This window comes from Bos indicus, chromosome 6, assembly GCF_029378745.1.
Source record: "Bos indicus isolate NIAB-ARS_2022 breed Sahiwal x Tharparkar chromosome 6, NIAB-ARS_B.indTharparkar_mat_pri_1.0, whole genome shotgun sequence".
NCBI classification, from domain to species: domain Eukaryota; kingdom Metazoa; phylum Chordata; class Mammalia; order Artiodactyla; family Bovidae; genus Bos; species Bos indicus.
Window position 1 is genome coordinate 96,115,159 of NC_091765.1, and position 21,234 is coordinate 96,136,392.

General features: G+C 35.7%; 1 protein-coding gene across 3 annotated transcripts in view; it reads left to right on the forward strand.

Annotated features, from left to right (window-relative positions):
* Positions 1 to 21,234, forward strand: part of CFAP299 (cilia and flagella associated protein 299) — a 731,706-nt gene that overhangs the window by 427,169 nt on the left and 283,303 nt on the right. The gene's annotated exons all lie outside the window — the stretch shown is intronic.

Below are 21,234 nucleotides of genomic sequence, written 5' to 3' on the forward strand. Positions count from 1 at the left end.
CCTTTCAATGCTCCTTGGCAGTAACCTAGTTTGTCTTCCTATATTACACCCTTACCTTGCTCTATGTCCCTTCCCTTTGGAAATTCTTACAAGACCTCTTTCGAAATTCAAATTGTAAGTGTCTCCATCTAGGAAGGGAGATAGAGCTCTGAGAAAGAGTTGGCCTTCCCATTACCTTCAGACCATATCATGTAGGAAAATTGAGTGAGTTTTGGAAATCTCCTAATCATACTTCCGACACTGATGACTTCTTAAATTATTGGAAGGAAAAATATCAATCCTGACAGCTGACAATGTTTTATAATTGCATTTCATCAAAGAGTTTATTTTAAAGCTGCCTAGAGTTCTTACTGCATTCCACATGGCTGACTTTTGGCAAAGTTAGGAATACTGATAGTCTTACTAAAACCTCATAATTTTCCAGGTAGTTCCCTGTCTTAAACAATAAATCTCATTTTCTCTTCTCAAAGTTATTTGACTTCCTGGGCAGTGTACCAAGTTGGGCAGATGTTTTGAAGATGTTCCGATCAATCCAAATTAGGAAATAGGTATTTGAAGTTCACTAGATCAACATAATGGTATTGAAACTTGGCTGTGTGATTTGGGTGGAACACGGTAAAAGAAACACAAAAAGTTTTACTGCTTGTGTATGACCCAACCTTTGAGAGGAGAAAAAAATGACAAGTTGGCTTACTTCAGATATATTTTGATCTCCCTTGCAAATCCTGGAAATACTTAGGTCTGCTTGCTGTTGGTAATAACAGATCAAGAAATATTTTCCGCAAAAGGTTTTGTTTTGTGTTTGTGATGGCATAAATTATTTTTGTTTATGGTTTAGAAATAGCATACCTTTTAATTTCCTGAGGGTCATCATAAATATTGCACTTCTGAAAGACTAAATGAGCCTACAAAGTGTGGTCAAAGAAATATATTTCATTTCTCATTGGCTAACATTATGGGTGAGTGCTTTTCAGAAATAAAGCATTTGTGTGTGTGTGTGTTTTTTTTAATTGGAGGATAATTGCTTTGCAATGTTGTGTTGATCTCTGCTGTAAAACACTGTGTAAACACTGGTTTCATATATATATATATAATTATATATATAGTTATATATATATACATACATCTCCTCCCTCTTGAGCCTCCCTCTCACCCACTCCAAATCTTGTCCTTCTAGGTCATCACAGAGCACCAGCTGGGCTCCCTGGGTTATATAGCAGCTTCCCATTAGATAGATATTTGTTTTAAAAAAATTAAAAATTCATTTTAAATATAAAATACACATTTTTCACTTGAATGTATGTCTTCCTTAAATACTGACCATGTGAGCACCCCATACACTCTTTATAACATTGCTATGTACAATTTAATGGAATATAATGATTTTAAGCAGTTTAGAGTTTATTATCCCCATTTTATTGGCAAGGATGGCAACACTCATAAATTTAAAGCTGTGATTAAAAGTCACATCCAATGTTGTTTCCATCAACCTTTGAATTTGTACCCACTTCAGTGTACCAAAGACATAGCAAACCTTTAGTACCAGCAATTGTTATTTTTCTTGGACCCTGATTTGACTGTCATTATGTCAGAAACTGAAAATGATTCTATTTGTAAACCTACTAATAATGGCATAATTTTCATAAGACTGAAAGAACTTATAGGTTCTTATAGGTTGTAACCTGTAAGTCTATAAAAGTCCAAATGGAAATAAGGCAGAGAACAGACTTTGTTCAGTAAAATAGAGTAAAAATGTCAACATGATAGCTGTGTTAGTAATCCCTTTAAATATTTAAAGTGCTATATTAACACAATGTGGCTTCTGTACAGGTGTCTTATTTGTTCCTTTCAGTGGCCCTGTGAGAGAAACAAGGGGCATGGTAGTTTCCTTTGCAGAGAAGAAAAAGGAAGCTTAGAAAGCTAAGATATCTAATGTCTGACAGCAAGTGAATATCAGTAAGAATAAGTCTGACTTGTAATATATGCCATAACTAAGTTAATTTGAGCTTTGAGTGCATTGATGACATGTGCAGACCTGCTTATACCCATGCAAAGACAATTTGAATGTAATCACTTCATTATGTCTTACCTTAAAGCATTCACTCCCAATATGTAAATTTACATCTTGTATATGCGTCCCAGTTCTTCTATTACCAAGCTACATGACTTTTCTTCATTTATGATATATTTTGCGGCCACTTTTCTTATTTATAATAGAAATGATCATCCTACCCCCTTATAGTTTATGCCACTGAGTAAAGTAAAATGACATGATAAAGCACATAGCTCTTAGCCTGGTACATAGCTAGTTTCCTATAATCTAGTTTAGTTAAATTTGAGTATGTATACATTCAATTCATAGCTATGGATTAAAGATACTTAGCTAGTTCTAAAGCAGTGCCAGTCCTGAAGGTCTCTGAAGGTCTGACATCATTATCAATAGTAGAGAAGTTACTTGAGGATGCAAATAAAATGTGATCATTGTATCTAGACCTTTGGAGGGATGTGCTTGCATATTCTCTGTCTGCTTCAGATCCAGATTCTAGAGTTACTTCTGGCTGTACGTTGAAATTTGCACATCTGTTGCTCATTCACTAAGTCGTGTACATCTCACTGTGACGCCACGGACTGCAGCATGCCATGCTTCCCTGTCCTTCATTGTCTCCCAGAGTTTGCTCAAATTCATATCCATTAACTTGGTGATGCTGTCTGACCATGTCATCCTCTGCCATCCTTTCTCCTTTTGCCTTCAATCTTTCCCAGCATCAGAGTCTTTTCTAATGAGTCAATTCTTCACGTCAGATGGCCAAAGTATTGGAACTTCAGCTTCAGCATCAGTCCTTCCAATGAATTTCAGGGTTGATTTCATTTAGGATTGACAGGTTTGATCTCCTTGCTCATCTGTTAGGGAATTTATTCATGTACTCAATCACTGATTTGATAAATAATGAATTGTCAACATTGTGCCATACAGTTTGCATATGCTGGGGCAACAACAATGAATAAGACAGACATATCTCTTCTTTTCGTGGACTTTACAATATATTGAGAAGATATACAACTAAAAAACTATGAAAAAATATGATGAATATTATGATAGGAAAATTTTAGGTTAGGGCATGGGACCACTTCGAGGAGTCTAGCCTAAAGGGAATGGCTTCACTAAGGAAGTGAGTGTTAAAGCAGAAAACTGAAGGATGAGTTGAGTTGGCTGTTTTTAAATGAGAAGAGAACCAGAACGTCTGGCAGTGATTTTCTTCTGTGTAGTTCCAGCTTCTCCCATGACACTTGAGATATACAAAGTCATATTTGAATGCTTTGTTGTGACCACTGTGTGTTACTGGAAATAAACTCAGGTCAGCAGAAATCACATATGACTACTAGATTTTCTTTCCAACAACTGGTAGACAAAACATCTAAATTCCTTCAAAATGTATCCTGGAAAGGCCTGCAAGTTATTTATGTCTCAGGATCATTGTTTAAAAAAATGTCTAACTTTATATAAGAATACACTAATAATAATGAAAACAAGTGCTACCATATTCCAGTGCCTGCTATGTATCAAGAAAGCCTTTGCATTCATTAGTTCTGATCTCATCAACCTCATAAAACTGATATTTTTATCACCATATTGTACAAATAAAAACTGAGATACAGCTTGTTTAATTCTTATTTTATTCTGTTAATCAGGAAATTTTTATAAAATATTACATGTGACTGTTTGCTAGTTGAAACATTTGACTTCCCCCATTTCACAAATACTTTCTTGTTATTAATCACCATAATTTTTGACCATTTCTATTTTACAATTATAATTGTGTGTTAATTCTCCAGTATCAACTATTTTCTGTAAATTCTCCTTTAAGTTTATATTTGGTGATAGCAATGCCCTACTATTTGTTGAAGCCAGAGTGTTTGTAACTCAAGGAAAGGTAAGAGAGAACATGAACAGGTGAATAATACCCAATCGTGTTATGGTGATCATCAATATAGTTTTTCTACATAGGCTGTACAATAATTTGGCTGTACACTATATGGCATTAGTAAGTTTTTGGGACACTGCACTGAAATATAGGGAACAAAAACTATGAGTGGTTCTAACAATACTCAAGGAGAAAGAAAAGAAAAGCATGGCAGATTACCAAGCTTCTTCTGGGACAAGGACCAAGTCTTCAACTGGGTATCTGTTGTTCCTACATTATACTCAAATTTTTGGTGAACTGAAGAATATACAGGTGGTCTGAAACTAACACAACATTGTATATCAGCTATACTCCATTAAATATTAAAAAATTTAAAACCTAAAAATATACAGGTGGAGAGGAAATAATCTCTTCAATAAGAAATGTGTTTAAAATGGTTATTTTCATCAGTGGAAACATATAGGAGCAGTGTCTCTGTATAATATTTTGGAGCAGTTGTCAAGACTGAAAAATTGATGATAGAGGGACTTGAGGGGATTTAACATAAGTCAGAGAGAAGGTTTTAAAAGTATTGAAAATAAGAACAAAAAATAAGGTAATTCTTACAGATGTATTTGTATTTAAAAAATCAATTATATCTTAAGCTACAAATAAAACATCAGTGTCCTGAAGTAAAAATATTACAAAATTATTCTTCAATCATAAAGCAATAAAATTATCAATTATTCATAAAATAAATACTAAAAGATTTTTTTCATCTGTAAATTAAAAATAAAATCTTCCATTAAACAACTTTCAGATAAAGGGGGAAAATAGAATAGAATGTGCAAAAAGTAATAATAAAAATACTACATATCAAGACCAACAGCATGCATTTAAACAATAATCAGAAGAAAATCTGAAACTTACCAAATTAAGACTTTTACTGTTGCTATCTTAGTGTATAAGTAGAGAAGTAGGAGGAGAAGCAGATGAATGAGATATCAACCCCAGATGGTTAACAAATAGTTAAAGTATTTTCATATCTGACTATTGTGGAGTAATGGGTACCAGATTTACCTTCTTCATGCAACAGCTAAAGAAATGGATGAAAACATATAAAATAAATTATATGGAATCTATAAACCCACAGATCCAAAAAACACAATGAACCCCAAGTATAAGAAGAATAAAAAAAATTATACCAAGGCACATCAAAATCAAAATCCTTAAACTGAGTGATACAGAAAAAAATCTTGACAGTAGCAAAAAGAAGGGGAGGAGAGAAAAGATACATTATATGCAGAGAAAGATAAAGGAGGCAGCATATTTCTGTTAGGAAACAATGCAAAGGGGAAGACAGTGTAGAAATGTCCTTAAACAGCTGAAAGAAAAAACTGTCAACCTAGAATTTTTTTTACCCAACAAAATTATTATTCAAGAAACTAGCAAAATAAAGACCTTTTCAAACATAGGAAAGCTGAAATAATTACTCACCACCAGACCAGTACTAAAAGAAATTTTAAAGGATTTAGCAGAAGGAGAATTACACCAGACAGAATCCTGGATCTTCACAAAGGAACAAAGAACACTAGAAATGATAAGTATGTGGGTAAATATATTTTAAGATGTATTTAAGTATATTTAATGGGCTTCTCGGTGGCTCAGCTGGTAAAGAATCTGCCTGCAGTGTAGGAGACCTGGGTTTGATCACTGGGTTGGGAAGATCCCCTGGAGAAGGGAATGGCTACCCACTCCAGTATTCTGGCCTGGAGAATTCCATGGACTTTATAGTCCATGGGGTCGCAAAGGGTCGGTCATGACTGAGACTTTCATTTACTTACGTAAGTATATTTAATAGATAATAAACTGTTTAAAGGAAAAATAATGACAAATTGTGGGTCTTCTAACATATGAAAAAGCATAAACTATAAAAGGAAAATTGATAAATTGTACTTTATAAAAATTTAGAATGCCATTCTTCAAACGATGCTCTTAGTAGAGTGAAAAGATAAGCCATAGACTTGGAAAATACTTTTAAAACATTTATGTGATAAAAGATCTGTATCAAGAATATATAAAGAACTCTCAAAATTTAATTATTAGACAACAAACAATGCAGTAATCAAATCAGGCAAATAACTTGAACAGATACCTTACCAAAAACAATACAGAAATGGCAAATAAACACTTGAATTAGTGTTACTAATCTCACTAAGAAATGAAAATTAAAATCATAATGAGAAACAATTTCACACCTATTAATATGTCTAAAATAAACAAGACTGATCATACCATCTGTTAGCAAGGATGTGGAATGCTCATATTGTGCTAGTGGGAATGTAAAATGGGGCAGTCTCTTTGGAGAACTTTTTTGACAGTTTCTTAATGACTAAATATTCACCTACTAAATGACTTAGTAATTGCCCTAGTTAGTTATCAAAAAGATACCCTCATACAAAGACTTATACATGAGTGGTCATTGGAACATGATTCATAACAGCCCCAAACTGGAAACAACCTAAATGTCCATTAACAGGCTCAGTTCAGGTTAGTCGCTCAGTCGTGTCCAGCTCTGAGAACCCACGGACTGCAGCATGCCAGGCTTCCCCGCCCATCACCAACTCCTGAAGCGTGCTCAAACTCATGTTCATCGAGTTGGTGATGCCATCTAACCATCTCATCCTCCATCATCCCCTTCTCCTCCCCTCTTCAATTTTCCCAGCATCAGGGTCTTTTCCAATGAGTCAGTTCTTCACATCAGGTGGCCAAAGTATTGGAATTTCAGCTTCAGCATCAGTCCTTCCAATGAATATTCAGGACTGATTTCCTTTAGGATTGACTAGTTTGATCTCCTTGTAGTCCAAGGGATTCTCAAGAGTCTTCTCCAACACCACAGTTCAAAAGCATCAGTTCTTCTGCACTTAGTTTTCTTTATGGTCTAATTCTCACATCCATACATGACTACTGGAAAAACCATAGCTTTGACTAGATGGATCTTTGTCAGTAAAGTGATGTCTCTGCTTTTTAATATGCTATCTGGGTTGGTGATAGCTTTTCTTCCAAGGAGCAAGCATATTCTAATTTCATGGCTGCAGTCACCATCTGCAGTGATTTTGGAGCCCAAGAAAATACAGTCTGTCACTGTATCCATTGTTTCCCCATCTGTTTACCATGAAGTGATGGGACCAGATGCCATGATCTTCATTTTTTGAATGTTGAGGTTTAAGCCAGCTTTTTCACTCTCCTCTTTCACTTTCATCAAGAGTCTCTTTAGTTCTTCTTTACTTTCTGCCATAAGGGTGGTTTCATCTGTATATCTGAAGTTGTTGATACTTCTCCCGACTATCTTGATTCCAGCTTGTGCTTCATCCAGCCTGGCATTTTGCATGATGTACTCTGCATATAAGTTACATAAGCAGAGTGACACTATACAGCCTCGACGTACCCCTTTCCCAATTTGAAACCAGTCCATTGTTTCATGTCCTGTTCTAACTGTTTCTTTTTGACCTGCATACAGGTTTCTCAGGAGGGAGGTAAGGTGGTCTGGTATTCACATCTCTTTAAGAATTTTCCAGTTTGTTGTGATCCACACAGTCAAAGACTTTAGCGTAGTCAATGAAGCAAAAGTAGATGTTTTTCTGGAATTCTTTTCCTTATTCTATGACCCAGTAAATGTTGGCAATTTGATCTCTGGTATCCTTTAGCAGGCAAAAGGATAAAAATACAGTAGCCTACTCATACAAATACAAGTAGGAATCAGTTCAGTTCAGTCGCTCAGTCGTGTCTGACTCTTTGTGACCCATGAATCACAGCACGCCAGGCCTCCCTGTCCATCACCAACTCCTGGAGTTCACCCAGACTCACGTCCATCGAGTCAGTGATGCCATCCAGCCATCTCATCCTCTGTCGTCCCCTCCTCCTCCTGCCCCCAATCCCTCCCAGCATCACAGTCTTTTCCAATGAGTCAACTCTTTGCATGAGGTGGCCAAAGTACTGGAGTTTCAGCTTTAGCATCATTCCTTCCAAAGAACACCCAGGGCTGATCTCCTTCAGAATGGACTGGTTGGATCTCCTTGCAGTCCAAGGGACTCTCAAGAGTCTTCTCCTCTCAAAAAAAGGAATGAGTTGCTGATACTGTTACTACGAGAATGAAATCCAAAATGATTATGCAGAGTGAAAGAAGCCAGATAAAAAGAGTCCATAGATGATTCCATTTATACAAAATTCTAAAAATGCAAATTAATTTATAGTGTAAGAAAGCTGTATGATTGTCTCCTGATGAGAGGTTGGAGAGAGGTAGGAGGAAGGTTATGGAGGCAACAAGAAAACTTTTGTGGGTAGTGTGTTCATTATCCTTATTGTCAGGAAGTTTTTACAGATTTTAAGCAGGTAAAACATAAATAGTGCGCTTTAAATATGTGCATATTTTAATGTATGTCAATGGCACCTATTAAAATATAAAAATAAATAAATGGATTAAATACCTACATCCGCTCCCCCCCAAAAATCTATATAAACAACAAACCAAAGGAGAAATTATTAAGTATAAAAGTAAAGATCAATAAGGTAGACAATGGAAAAAGTCTACCTAACAAATAACTCAAAATCTTGGTGTTATGAAAAGAACTAACAAAATAGACAAACTTCCAGCTAATTTCATAAGGCAAAAACGTGAGGGGACACAAAATTATACAAAATAAGAAATGATAATATGTAAATCACCATCAAAACAAAAAATATCATTTCAAAATATTCCAGAAATTTTGCTACTGTTCATATCTTTGTTTCCTTGAGTTCATTTCTTCATAGACATAACAGCAACTGCAACAACTATTTAGAAGTTAGATACACACACACTTGTTGTGGATAAGACTATTTTATCACTGACGTGGCTTAGAATTGTTGGCTCATGCTAATGATAAAAAGCTAACTACTTTTAGTTGGTTTTATTCTTTTTAATTTTTCTATACACCGCACACCCCTTTCTTGCCTATAGGACCACTGCCTTTGTCCCTTCCTTGATATATCATTACATCCAATTACTTCTTAATATTTCTTACTGAGTAGTTTATTTCCATTTTTTTCTAATTCCCAAAATATTTTTTTCTCTGAATGTTTCTCTTTTTATATTATGGATGAACTACACCCTTTGAACCCTTTGGGAATACTAATTTTATATAATTTGAGGTTTTTATTATACTTTATTCATTAGCATCAAGAGACTATATTTCCTCTGAATCTCCTTTTCAGTTTGTCTTTTTTTTTTTTTTATCCTCTTTGTTTTATGTTAGAAACTCTCCTCCAATGCCTAGAGATCTTTGGTTTATTTATATTTAAGAGAATGCACTGAAAAAGTCAATTTGGAAGGTCTCTAGCCCTGTGATTGATTTTTTCCCAAAGATACAGAAGTATAGATCTCACTATGCCAAGTAAGGGACAAAGTATAGTCTCTTTGTCCCTCACTTCATAATTCTCTTTGCCCTTGTGAGTTTAGATGATTTTTATCCCTTTACTGTTACTTCTTAGGCTTTCCAGAGGAGCAGAGGTAGATGGGTGTGTTCAATCTGCCAAATTTATCCAGAAGCTTGGACTCTTCCTGTATGACATGTTTAAATTAATAACATTACAATTTATATACTGAAGCTGTCTGTAATTTTCAAGTGTTTGGGTAGGTTTTCTTTGGCCATTTTAAAAAGCTGTTCCATTCGGCAATCACTAATACCTGTTAAATTTAACTTAGAAGAGAAAAGAAAATGTCTCTTATAAAGCCTCCAAATACATTAATTTTCTACCATACTTACTTTAAATATACTTAAAAATAAAACATATGTTTATACAACCTGTGTTCAAAGTTGAATAAATAATTATCAAATAATGAGGGTTAAAAGTAAAAATAAAATGTATCAAGAAGATACTTTTTTTTCCCCACACACTTCACTGGTGCTGAAATGTGTTATGAGCTATCTTTCTTTGTAATGCTTTTGGCACTTCAGTTCATGCAGATCAAAACTAGCATATGTTCTTTCCCTGATTTTCCATTTCTTCACTAACTTAAACATTGTGGGGGCTGACTATATTACTCACTGATGGGGACTAAAGTAGTTAGCTTGAAATTGATTTAAATTAAATCGGATATTTCAAAGATACAAGCCATGTCTTGACAGCATTACCACAGCACCCATGAGATATTATATAATCAGTTGGATACAGATATGTGTTTATCAATTGATTTGTTCTTATCTAGGAATACTTTTCATGATTGTATTGTTTTTCTTTCAGTTCAGAAATTTACTTCAGAGAAAATCTAAAGGTTTCTTTTTTCCACACCCTATCCCCCAGGCTTCCAGCAAAACTAAACTAAAAAATAAATAAAAGAAAATAAATCATCTTAAGTTAGGGCAATGTGCTATATATTCCAAGATAACATTTTTTAAAGGAAAATATTTACTTTCAATGTGAAAGAACTTCTGTGTATCCTTTCTAGAAAAAATATTTTTATTCAGCTCACTAGTAAGATATTCCATAGTTCAGCATTCCAGGTCATTTAATGAAGGTGTCTACATGTTTTTATTTTTCTTCCAGAATATTTTATTTACTATTTTACTACTATAGTATTTTAAAATAGCTACAATATCTGCAGAAAATTATTTAACTAGGCTGTACTTTAGTTTACTACCCTAAAGGATAAAGAATATAGAGTATGAATTTTTTAACTTACATATGCTGTAATGTATTATTGCTTTAAGGACAACAAATGCCTAGAAAATTATGTAGAGGAGGGGAAGTGCAATGGACTCTTGAGTTAGACTACCTGGATTCAGACCTTGATCCCACCACTTATTATCTTATAGAAGAATGGCCCTTGGTGTCCTCATTTTAAAAATAAGGCTACTAATAGTACCTCATAGAAATGTTAAGACATTTAAAGAAGGGTAACACACAAAAAGAAAAGGCAATGGCACCCCACTCCAGTACTCTTGCCCAGAAAATCCCATGGAAGGAGGAGCCTGGTGGGCTGCAGTCCATTGGGTCGCGAAGAGTCAGACACGACTGAGACTTCACTTTCACTTTTCACTTTCATGAATTGGAGAAGGCAATGGCAACCCATGCCACTGTTCTTGCCTGGAGAATCCCAGGGACAGGGGAGCCTGGTGGGCTGCCGTCTATGGGGTCGCACAGAGTCGGACACGACTGAAGCGACTTAGCAGCAGCAGCAACACACATAAAAAGCACTACATAGCTCCAGTTACTTAATAAGAACTCAATAAATGTTATGTAATAATTGTCATTATTATCATAAACTAAAATATTATTATTATTATTATCATTATCACCAAGTCACAGCAGATCATTTTAAGATATTTCCCTTTATTCTGTTGTTAGATTTGGGACAGCTCTTTAGGTATTGATTCCTGACTTCCTAGGCATCCATTGATGAGCAAAATATATTTCTGAGAATGGTCTAGAAAACAAATATGAACTTACTGGGAAAATATGTTAGGAAATTTCTCATCCTATTTTGAAGTGATAGCAATATTAATGAATTTGTAAATAGAATTTCTTTTTGCAGCCATTAATTGGCATTCTAGGAAAAACTCAAACATGCATTTAATGAATCACAAAAGAACACTTTCTATGTATAAAACCATGAATGTCAGAACATATTACAGTTTAAGAATTAATAGCAATAGCAAAGTTTTAGTTGGTTTTGGAAAGGAAATTATCCTTATTATTTCCATATTCAAACCTCAGTTAGTAATCTTAAAACTGATATGATTTATTATACAGTAGTGATATTCTTTTTTAATCCTCTTATTTTTCCAAACTTGTGAAATATTATTTCTTATAATCTTAAAGCTTTTTCTTCAGTTTTGAGTCTGAAAAACTTTGGCTTAGCACCTTCCACATATTTCAGTGACAATGGAGTAATAAACTAAAATATATTCTGGAAAAGCAAAAACCAGTAGACTGAAAATGTTACCATGGATTCTGTTTTCTTTAAAAAAACAATACTCTTTTTCCAATAGCAACATTTATGATAATTCTTTCATTTGCTCTTGACCTCTGATTTATGAAACTATTCAGAGCCGTATTCTGTACTTATCTTTTCCTATTATAATTTCACTCAAAGTTACATTTCCTTCTGTCTTCCCAACTGATCTCATCAAGTGAAGTAGGAGACTGGAAACTGAATTCCTTCCTTCTTCCAAACACTCTGCATTCAGTCAGTCATCATGTCATGCATTTTGCTTTTAAACAGTCTGTCAATTCTGTTCCTCTCTCTGTCTTTTCTGTCCTTGTCTTAGTTTCTGTTCCAGCTCCAAACATGAGGACTTGAAGAAATAATCATCCTTGAAACATAGCCCTCAAACCCATTCTTCTTTCTACATTATTGACAGTATGCTCTCTAGAAAACATGATCCCTTTAGAAGTCACACATTGCCCACAGAATAAATCTAAGCTTTTTAGTGTGAGAGACAAAACCCATCTTTGCTGGTTCCTGCCTACCCGATCAGTATCTTGTTCTCACCTTTGCACCAAAGGTATACTCAGTTTTTAAAAGATGCTTTTGCTCCCCCAACCCACATTCAACCAAAAGAGATCAACTCCTTTTTGCTGACATCAGGGAAAGTGAGTTTGACTAACCAAGACAAAATTTCTTAGATAGATGAAAAAGAAGATTGTAGGTTGCTGTTCTTGACTGTCCTTCTTCAATGGTGAGGTTGAAATTACACAAAAGAATGGAAAGTAAGCTGTATCTTTATCCTAGTAAGTATCTGTACTCTTGGAGCTGCCACAAAGCGTTCACAGACGTAACAGTCATCTGTAGGAGTGAGGACACCAGTTTGGCCTCGTAGGCAGAACAGTATGACAGCTTTGGTTTATACCAATGCCAGGTGGGCTTCCCTGGTGGCTCGGACAGTAAAGAATCTGCCTGCAATGCAGGAGACCTGGGTTTAATCTCTGGATTAGGAAGATCCCCCGGAGAAGGGAATGACTACCCACTCCAGTATCCTGGCCTGGAGAATTCCATGGACTTCAAGAAGAGCCTTGTAGGCCACAGTCTATGGGGTCGCAAAGAGTTGGACATGACCGAGCGACTTCCACACACACAATGCCAGGTCAGAGCTCTTTTTGGTTGCTGACCCCTCAGCCTCAGCATTGCCACCTTAAGCATACCTGGAAGGAAATTCGCATGTGTTTGTGGCTGGCAGTCTCATCAGCAGGCAGCTTCAAATCATCTTCTGATATTCAGGTGCTGATGCCATCATCTTCTCTTGATTGAGCTGGATTTGTGATTCACTTTTAACAGATAGAATACAGCAGAATTTATGGTATGTCAATCTTGGGATTGGGTTATAAAAAGACTGTGGCTTCCTTCTTGAGCACTCTGTCTTAGATCACTCATTCTGGGAGAAGCAAGCTGACATGTTATGAGCAGGCCTGGGGAGGAAAACACTTGAATGAGCTTGGGAGTGAATCCTGTATTCCGAGTCAAGCCTTAAGATGACTGGTGCCCTGCCCAACAGCTTGACTACAACCTCATGAGACACCCTGAGATAGAGGCACCCAGGACCAGATTCTTGGCTCACAGAAACTGTGAAATAATAAACATTTGTTGTTTTAAGCTGCTAGATTTTAGGAGTCATTTGGGCACTGGATAACCAATACACTGTTCCTTACAGCTGTCATACCCCAAGCAGTACACTGGCTGCCTTTAGGCTAATTACACTGCCAAAGTACTGAACAGCTTTAGAAATTACCATATACACTGAGTTGTTCCATTTCTTCCCTCCTTTTCATATGCCTGTCTTCTTCCTGTCTGCCTTTCGTGTCCACTTGTTTTCTAGTCTTGTCTTGAGATTTCCTGAGATGGTAAACTTAGACATGTACTTCCTCTGGTTACTTCTACGCTTTGTATCTATTGTTGACATTCTATTGTAATGATTTGAGAGATCCTCTGACTCACAAACACATAACCTAATTCTCTGTGCCTCTTTTCTCTCTGTGTGTGTTTAAAGATGACACTTCTTTTCTCGGAAAATAAAAAGTAAAACCTAGGTGAGGGTAGTAGTTGCCTGATTTATTTTTTTTAACTTTTCAAAGCTTCGATATGTCAATCAAATCAGTACTAAAACAGGTCCAGTATTGTTTTTCCTATCGTTAAAATGAACGTTCAGTTAGACTACATGGATAAACAAAACAGGCACAGTCAAACAACCAGATCTTTTGCATTTTAAAAATGCCCTGCGGGCAGTTTTCCTTGAAACCTCCTCTGACAATAAAAAGAAAGGCATGCCTGAGGAAATGCACAATAATGGCTTGTAAAATAACTTTCAAATTACAAGGAGTCAAACGTTCTGGTTTCTGTCAGGGCCCAGTGGCCATTACCAAGCTTTAATGGGTGCAGGTGCAGTTGGCTCTTAACATGTTTTGTTTTTACTTAATCCAGTTATCACTGGCTGTTACCCCAGTACCCACTCCATCTGTTCGCCCTCATCCTTCACTCATTTAGCACTGCCTCGGCAAGCTCAGTTTACCAATGCAAAGGAAAAAGTTCCTTGATTTCATCATTATCTAGTAGGGAGTGACCTAGTATTCTTATATTCATTGGCTTAAAACTATAAAGACTTTGGCAGAGTTGATTTTCATCAACTTTTCATGGTTTTCCTCATAATGTCAAGATTATGACCAGTTCATTTTCTAGGTATAGAACTCTGAAAAACCACTGACTTTTAACCTTATCATCAACCCTCAGTGTGGTTCTTTGCTAACTTGTTTCTATCTTTCATAATTTTTATTATCAGCTTCTCATGTGTTTGCTATACTATAACCCCTAATTGCTTCATTTCTGAAAGCTTCCATAAACTTTTCTCTGTGTTATAAATGTTTTCTCCTTTAAAATTTTGGACAAAGATTTCCCTGCATTTAAAAAAAAAATATTGTGTGTTTTGAGTTGTAGATACTGAAAGCAGAAAAACGACCAATCTGATTGGAAGTGTGCCAGAAAGGGTGGAATATTTGAAAGAAATGGCTCACTTTCATGGTTTTCCTTCATAAATCTTGCTGTTTACTTGGAGAAAAGCCACAGATACTCTGGGAGTTTGCTTAAAGAATCACGCACCTTGAACTATGAGTTCTGCTTGCTGTTTCCAGATGCAAGGTCTGGAAATGACCTTGCATTTCCAGCAGGCCATAGAATGACCTGCTGCCTACTTTTCGATTACACATTAACCTTGCTTCCTTTGCATTTTGGGCTTCCCACGTGGTTCGGTGGTAAAGAATCCGCCTACTAATGTAGAAGATGGGCAGCTTCAATCCCTGGGTTAGGAAGATCCTTTGGAGAAGGAAATGGCAACCCACTTCAGTATTCTTGCCTGGAAAGTCACATGAACAGAGGAGCCTGGAGGGTTACTCAACTTTTTAATAATTGAGATATTGTCTTCCCTTTTGACTGGAAATACAGAACACAGTGAGAACACATAAGAGGATTAGTTAAGAAATGCATATGAGTTTTTAGCCAGTAAAGAAAAGAAACAGCAACTGGAGAGAAATTATTTTGCAATACTATTATGCTTAATTGGGCTTCCCAGGTAGCACTAATGGTACAGGACCCACTGGCCACTGCAGGAGACATAAGAGATGTGGGTTCGATCCCTGGGTTGGGAAGATCCCCTAGAGGAGGGCATGGCAACCCATTCCAGTATTTTTGCCTGAAGAATCCCATCCATAGGGTCACAAAAAGTTGGACATGACTGAAGTGACTTAGTAAGCATGCACACAATGTTTAATTATTACTGTTCTGATTCACCTTTTAGAAGCCGAGTAGCAATTGTCTCTAATGGTAATTATTCTTCTCTTTTTTCCCCATGAATTTTCCTTGAAGCATGTATTTTCTGACACCCTTTCTTGGGTCTCCACACTGAGTAATTATCACATTGCATTAATATTTTCTATTTAGACTTTGGGCTCATTCTTTTCTGTATTCTTTATGTTAGAAAAGAGTCTGTTATATAATAGACTCTCAACAAATGTTTTGAAGAATGGAAGAAAGAATTTCTGTGTATAATTCTCATCATCTTCTAATAGCTATGACAATTTTAGTATTATTCTAAAGAGTTAATTCTAACTCGATTAATTATAAGCGTTATGAGGTGTTTGATATGGATTACATTTAAAGCTACCAGGAATATACATGTATACTACTAAATCAGTATTAATTGGGCCCACATCTGTAATGTGGGGCCCCGCACCCATAATGTAATTATGGTTGCTTATCATCTATCTGTATGGCTATAATTTTGAGACCATAATATATTATGTTCTGCATATAATAATTTTGAAATCTATATAAATGTACCAGCCTAAACAATAACTGAAAATCTATGAATGGCTATTAAATATAAATTAACACTTGTAAAAGCATGCAAATAAACTTTTAATGAACTATTAAATTACTGTTTAAACTTATGCCAACTAATATACTCTCAGCTTAACATAGGGCATGAAAAAGGGTATAAAATAAAAAGTGTCCAGCATCCTTATAGGAAAAATGAGGCATTTTCTAATAAAAATTATTAAATGTATTTATTCATTTCCTCATTCAGGAAATAAGTACTGAGTTCCTATAAAGTGCTAGGTGTCATTATAGTTCTAGGATGTAACAGGAGATAAAATAAATTCCCTGTCCTCAAGGAGGTGAAATTACATTGGTGGATAGAGGCCAATAAGCATATCTGTCATAGACTGATAAACTGACACAGACAAATAGAAAGAAAGAATAACATCAGCATCTGATAAGTACAATGAAGAAAACTGAAGGGTCAGAGAATGATGGGCTATTTTGGTAGATGGTAAGGGGAGAACTCTTTATCAGGCTGAAGATGTCAGGAGCTGAAAAGGTTTTCTACAAGTGAGAGAATTTCAGAGAATATATGACTTTATATTTTTTACATTTTTTGAAAAGTAGTTAATTTACAGTGTTGTGTTAGTTTCAAGTGTACAGCAAAGCAATTCAGTTATACATATATGTATGTATATATTTTTAGATTATTTTCCATTATAGGTTATTATAAGATACTGGGTATGGTTCCCTTTGTTGTACACTAGGTCCTTGCAGTTTACCTATTTTATATATAGGAGTATATATATGTTCGGAGAAGGCAATGGCACCCCACTCCAGTACTCTTGCCTGGAAAATCCCATGGATGGAGGAGCCCGGTGGGCTACAGTCCATGGGGTCGCTGAGAGTCGGACACGACTGAGCAACTTCACTTTCACTTTTCACTCTTATGCATTGGAGAAGGAAATGGCAACCCACTCCAGTGTTCTTGCCTGGAGAATCCCAGGGACAGGGGAGCCTGGTGGGCTGCCGTTTATGGGGTCGCACAGAGTCGGACACGACTGAAGCGACTCAGCAGCAGCAGTAGCATATATATGTTAAGTGCAAACTTCTAGTTTATCCCTCCCCCCACTTTCCCTTTTGGTCACCATTAGTTTGTCTTCTATGTCTGTGACTCTGTTTCTATTTTGTAAATAAGGTCATTCATATCATTTTTTGTTTCCACATATAAGTGATGTCATATCATGTCTTTCTCTCTCTGACTTACTTCATTTAATATGATAATCTCTAGGTGCATCTATGTTGCCAAAAATGGCATTACTCATTCTTCTTGTGGCTGAGTAATATTCCATTGTATATATATACTCCACAGCTTGTTTATGCATTCAAGACTATATGACTTTAGATAAGAGTGAGATATAGGAGACCAACTGTAGATGTCCAGGGAAGCCAAAAAATATTGGTCTTAATTCAGTTAGACATGTAGACCACTTTAGTGTCCTACATTTAAAAGCTCAAGACAAATTCAACTCAGAAAGAGGCAGTGGTGTATCTTTCAGAAAATGTGACTCCCTTTGGCAACTTAACTTGATCTTTCATGTGTGAAAAGGTGATTTAGGTATGTATGTTGACGGTAGTACTGTTTATGAAAAAAATTGGATATTATGTAAAAAATTTATCTTAGAAATAGTGTGATATCAGTTGACTTCATTGCATCTGTTTCTGTCATTGACTCAAAGTAATTGTGTAGTTTATTGTCAAATTTAATATTTATATTTCATTAAAAGTTATGAGTATATATATATATATACATACATTGAGTGTGTTCACACACACACACACACACACACAATATATCAGTTATATAATGATATGTTTCATTCATAGCAAGATTCAAACAACTTTCAAACTTATTTTGTTAAAGATCATTAAAATATTAGGGTTTCTTTGAGATAAACTGGAAAATAATAACTCAATGGCAAAAAAATTGGATATTATTTTTATTTCTAGGAAGAAGGTGGGTTGAAGTCATTGGTTTCTTGTTTTAAGTTTAGATAGCTGGTAACATTTTCAGACAAGATAGATTTATATGTTTTCTTCATCCGCAGTTGAGAGTTGGATCTCAGAGGACATGTTGCCAATAAAACTAAATCAAGCTGTTTCCCTCACACTTACTGAGATATTGATTATGCAAGGAATTAATAAATATTGGTTTTTAAAACAATATATCTAGATAGATAAGGCAATTCTTATTTCTTCTTTATAAAGGAGATCTAAATCCTTGCCCTAAAAATCATAAAGATTACTGTGAAATGTGCTTTTAAATTCATGAAATACACTTGATTTCAAAAAGTTAATGTACTGTCATGTGGGGTCCTAAGCTAGGCTTCACTCCATGTTATCAGTGGTCACTTTTAGTACATAATTCGTTGAATTTTCAAATGGCAACCCACTCCAGTGTTCTTGCCTGGAGAATCCCAGGGACGGGGAAGCCTGGTGGGCTGCCGTCTCTGGGGTCGCACAGAGTCGGACATGACTGAAGCGACTTAGCAGTAGCAGCAGCAATCCTGCAACCTGGAATGTGAATGCTAAAGGAGCAATTTTAAACCAACACAGAAATATTCAGCAAAAAATATTTGTAGAACTATGACTTATACACATTAATTTGTTGCTAGAAATGACAAAAAAAAGAAAACAAACTTGAAACATCGTAACAAAACCTAATTCTTTAGACAATATATTTATTTATACCATTTTCTATGCACACACATATACACCCAAACACAGGTTTATCTGATCCCATGGTTAACTTTGACCTCTGATAAAATAGGGGATATATCTGATGATAGCCATTAATATATGTGTATAAATGATTATAAATATAAAGTAATTTTAAATTGAATTTTGGGTCCACACTTGGTTTTCATGAACTAGTTTCTGGCTTAGTCTACATAGGAATCTTTATAAAAGACTATTCAGCTGCACAGTGGTATTTGAGAATGAGTAGAACTGAAATCTATAAAATATGACTTAATTTGCCACATGTCAGAAGCCATAAAAGCAAATGTATCTAAAGTTCTTTCATGCCTACAAGTATAACACAAGTGGTCTTTTTCGTCACTTATAGTAAATATGATTATTGCCAGATTGTAAATATGGACCCAGGTTCTTCCTTGGGAAATTTAGTCCAATCTGTTTTCAACTCTTTACAGATGTGAGTTTTCCATAAAGATAATATCTTTGTACTTTGCTACAAACTGTACATTATATTATTTAATTTATCTCTTAAAGGTGTATGATAACATTATATATGTGATTCAAGCTAGGACTAAATCTTCATGATTTTCTGTAAAAGAAGAAAAGGATAGGAAAATAAGATGGCAGTTTCTTCACAATAGAGACATCTATCTCATTTTAAAGACAGCAATATAATGACCTTATCAGAGTGCTATTGCTGTCTTTCTATCTTCCAGATGTCCTAGAAAGAATCCAGAGACATTGTGCCTCATTTAGGTCCTTACTGCAATCCCTTCTGTGTTCTCTGTCTCTGTTTTAGCCCTCCTCCAAACCTGACCAGTCAGCTCAGAGATTTTTAGGCAATGTGTGTGTGTGCTCAGTCGTGTCCGACTCTTTGCCACCCCATGGACTGTAGCTCACCAGGCTCTTCTGTCCATGGAATTTTTGAGGCAAGAATACTGGACTGGGTGCCATTTCCTTCTCCAGGGGATCACCCCAACCCAGGGACTGAGCTCACCTCTCCTGCATCTCCTGTATTGGCAGGCAGATTCTTTTTCACTGAGCCGCACAAACAACAGCCCCACAAACAACAGTAAAATAGTGGAAAATAGTTATTTAGGCACTCATTTTCACCTTTGAAAAACCTGATTTACAAATTTTACTAATGCAGTTCAGCCATCACATTTTTGCATGCTAAAGCACCATTTTTGACAAATAATTCTGCTTCCCTGCCTATGAACACCTCCTTTCTTATCTTTTGTGTTTTTGTTTGTTTGTTTTCCTTTTGTAAGGCTGTTCGCTTTATTCCTATTAACACACAAGATCTACCCAGCATATAAATTATTCTTCAAGAATCATTTACATGGTTGATACGAAGTACATTGATTTGTTAAGAATTTGACCACCTATTATAATAATGATGAGCCTCAAATTTCTCCTCAACTTGAGAAAGTGAGTTTCATGATTAGAAAGAATCCAAATCATCTCTAATACAGATCACTTTTAAAAATTATGCAAAATACTACTCCACTGGTTGAGAAGTTGGGTTGGTCACCTTGTATGTGGCACTGAATATTTCTTAAGGATAAGGAAATGTTTCTGATAGATGAATAAAAACATCCTGAACTAAGGCTTGCCCTACCAAATGGAATTTCCAGTGTATTATTGGTTTCAACCAGGACAAAACCAAACGACTCATCTGGCTTAAAAAAGTAATAGTAATAATAATTGAAAAGGACAGATAGAAACTGACTTTGAAATGAAGATCATAAACATACAAAGTGGCTAAGCCAATTCCACAGTGTAGGTGGGTATTCAGTCAGAGGGAAGGACATGATGTCTAAGCAGCGGGGAAGCAAACATTCAGAAATGGTGACTGCACATCCCTGCGCTGTAACATGTCAATACTCATGTTTGGTGATTCAGCCAAAGCCCATGTACCTTAGCCAATCTTGCAGTCAAATCTTAAAGGGATATTTTTAATCTGGTCCTCTGAAAGTTTTCAGATAGTTACAGGCAGTGAAGCAAAACTTGATATCCTATATTCAAGAAAAATAATGTTTGAATAGGGTAACATTGTATTTTAAGAGCTAACCTATATAAAGATCTTCAACTAGTCTTGATATCATTATCTCATTCCATCCCACCTGCAATCCTATGAGTTATCCATTGTTATACCCACTTTGCACACAAGGAAACAGAATGAGAAGAGTTAAGGAGTCAATGAAAGGCTAATGCTTGACAGTAAGT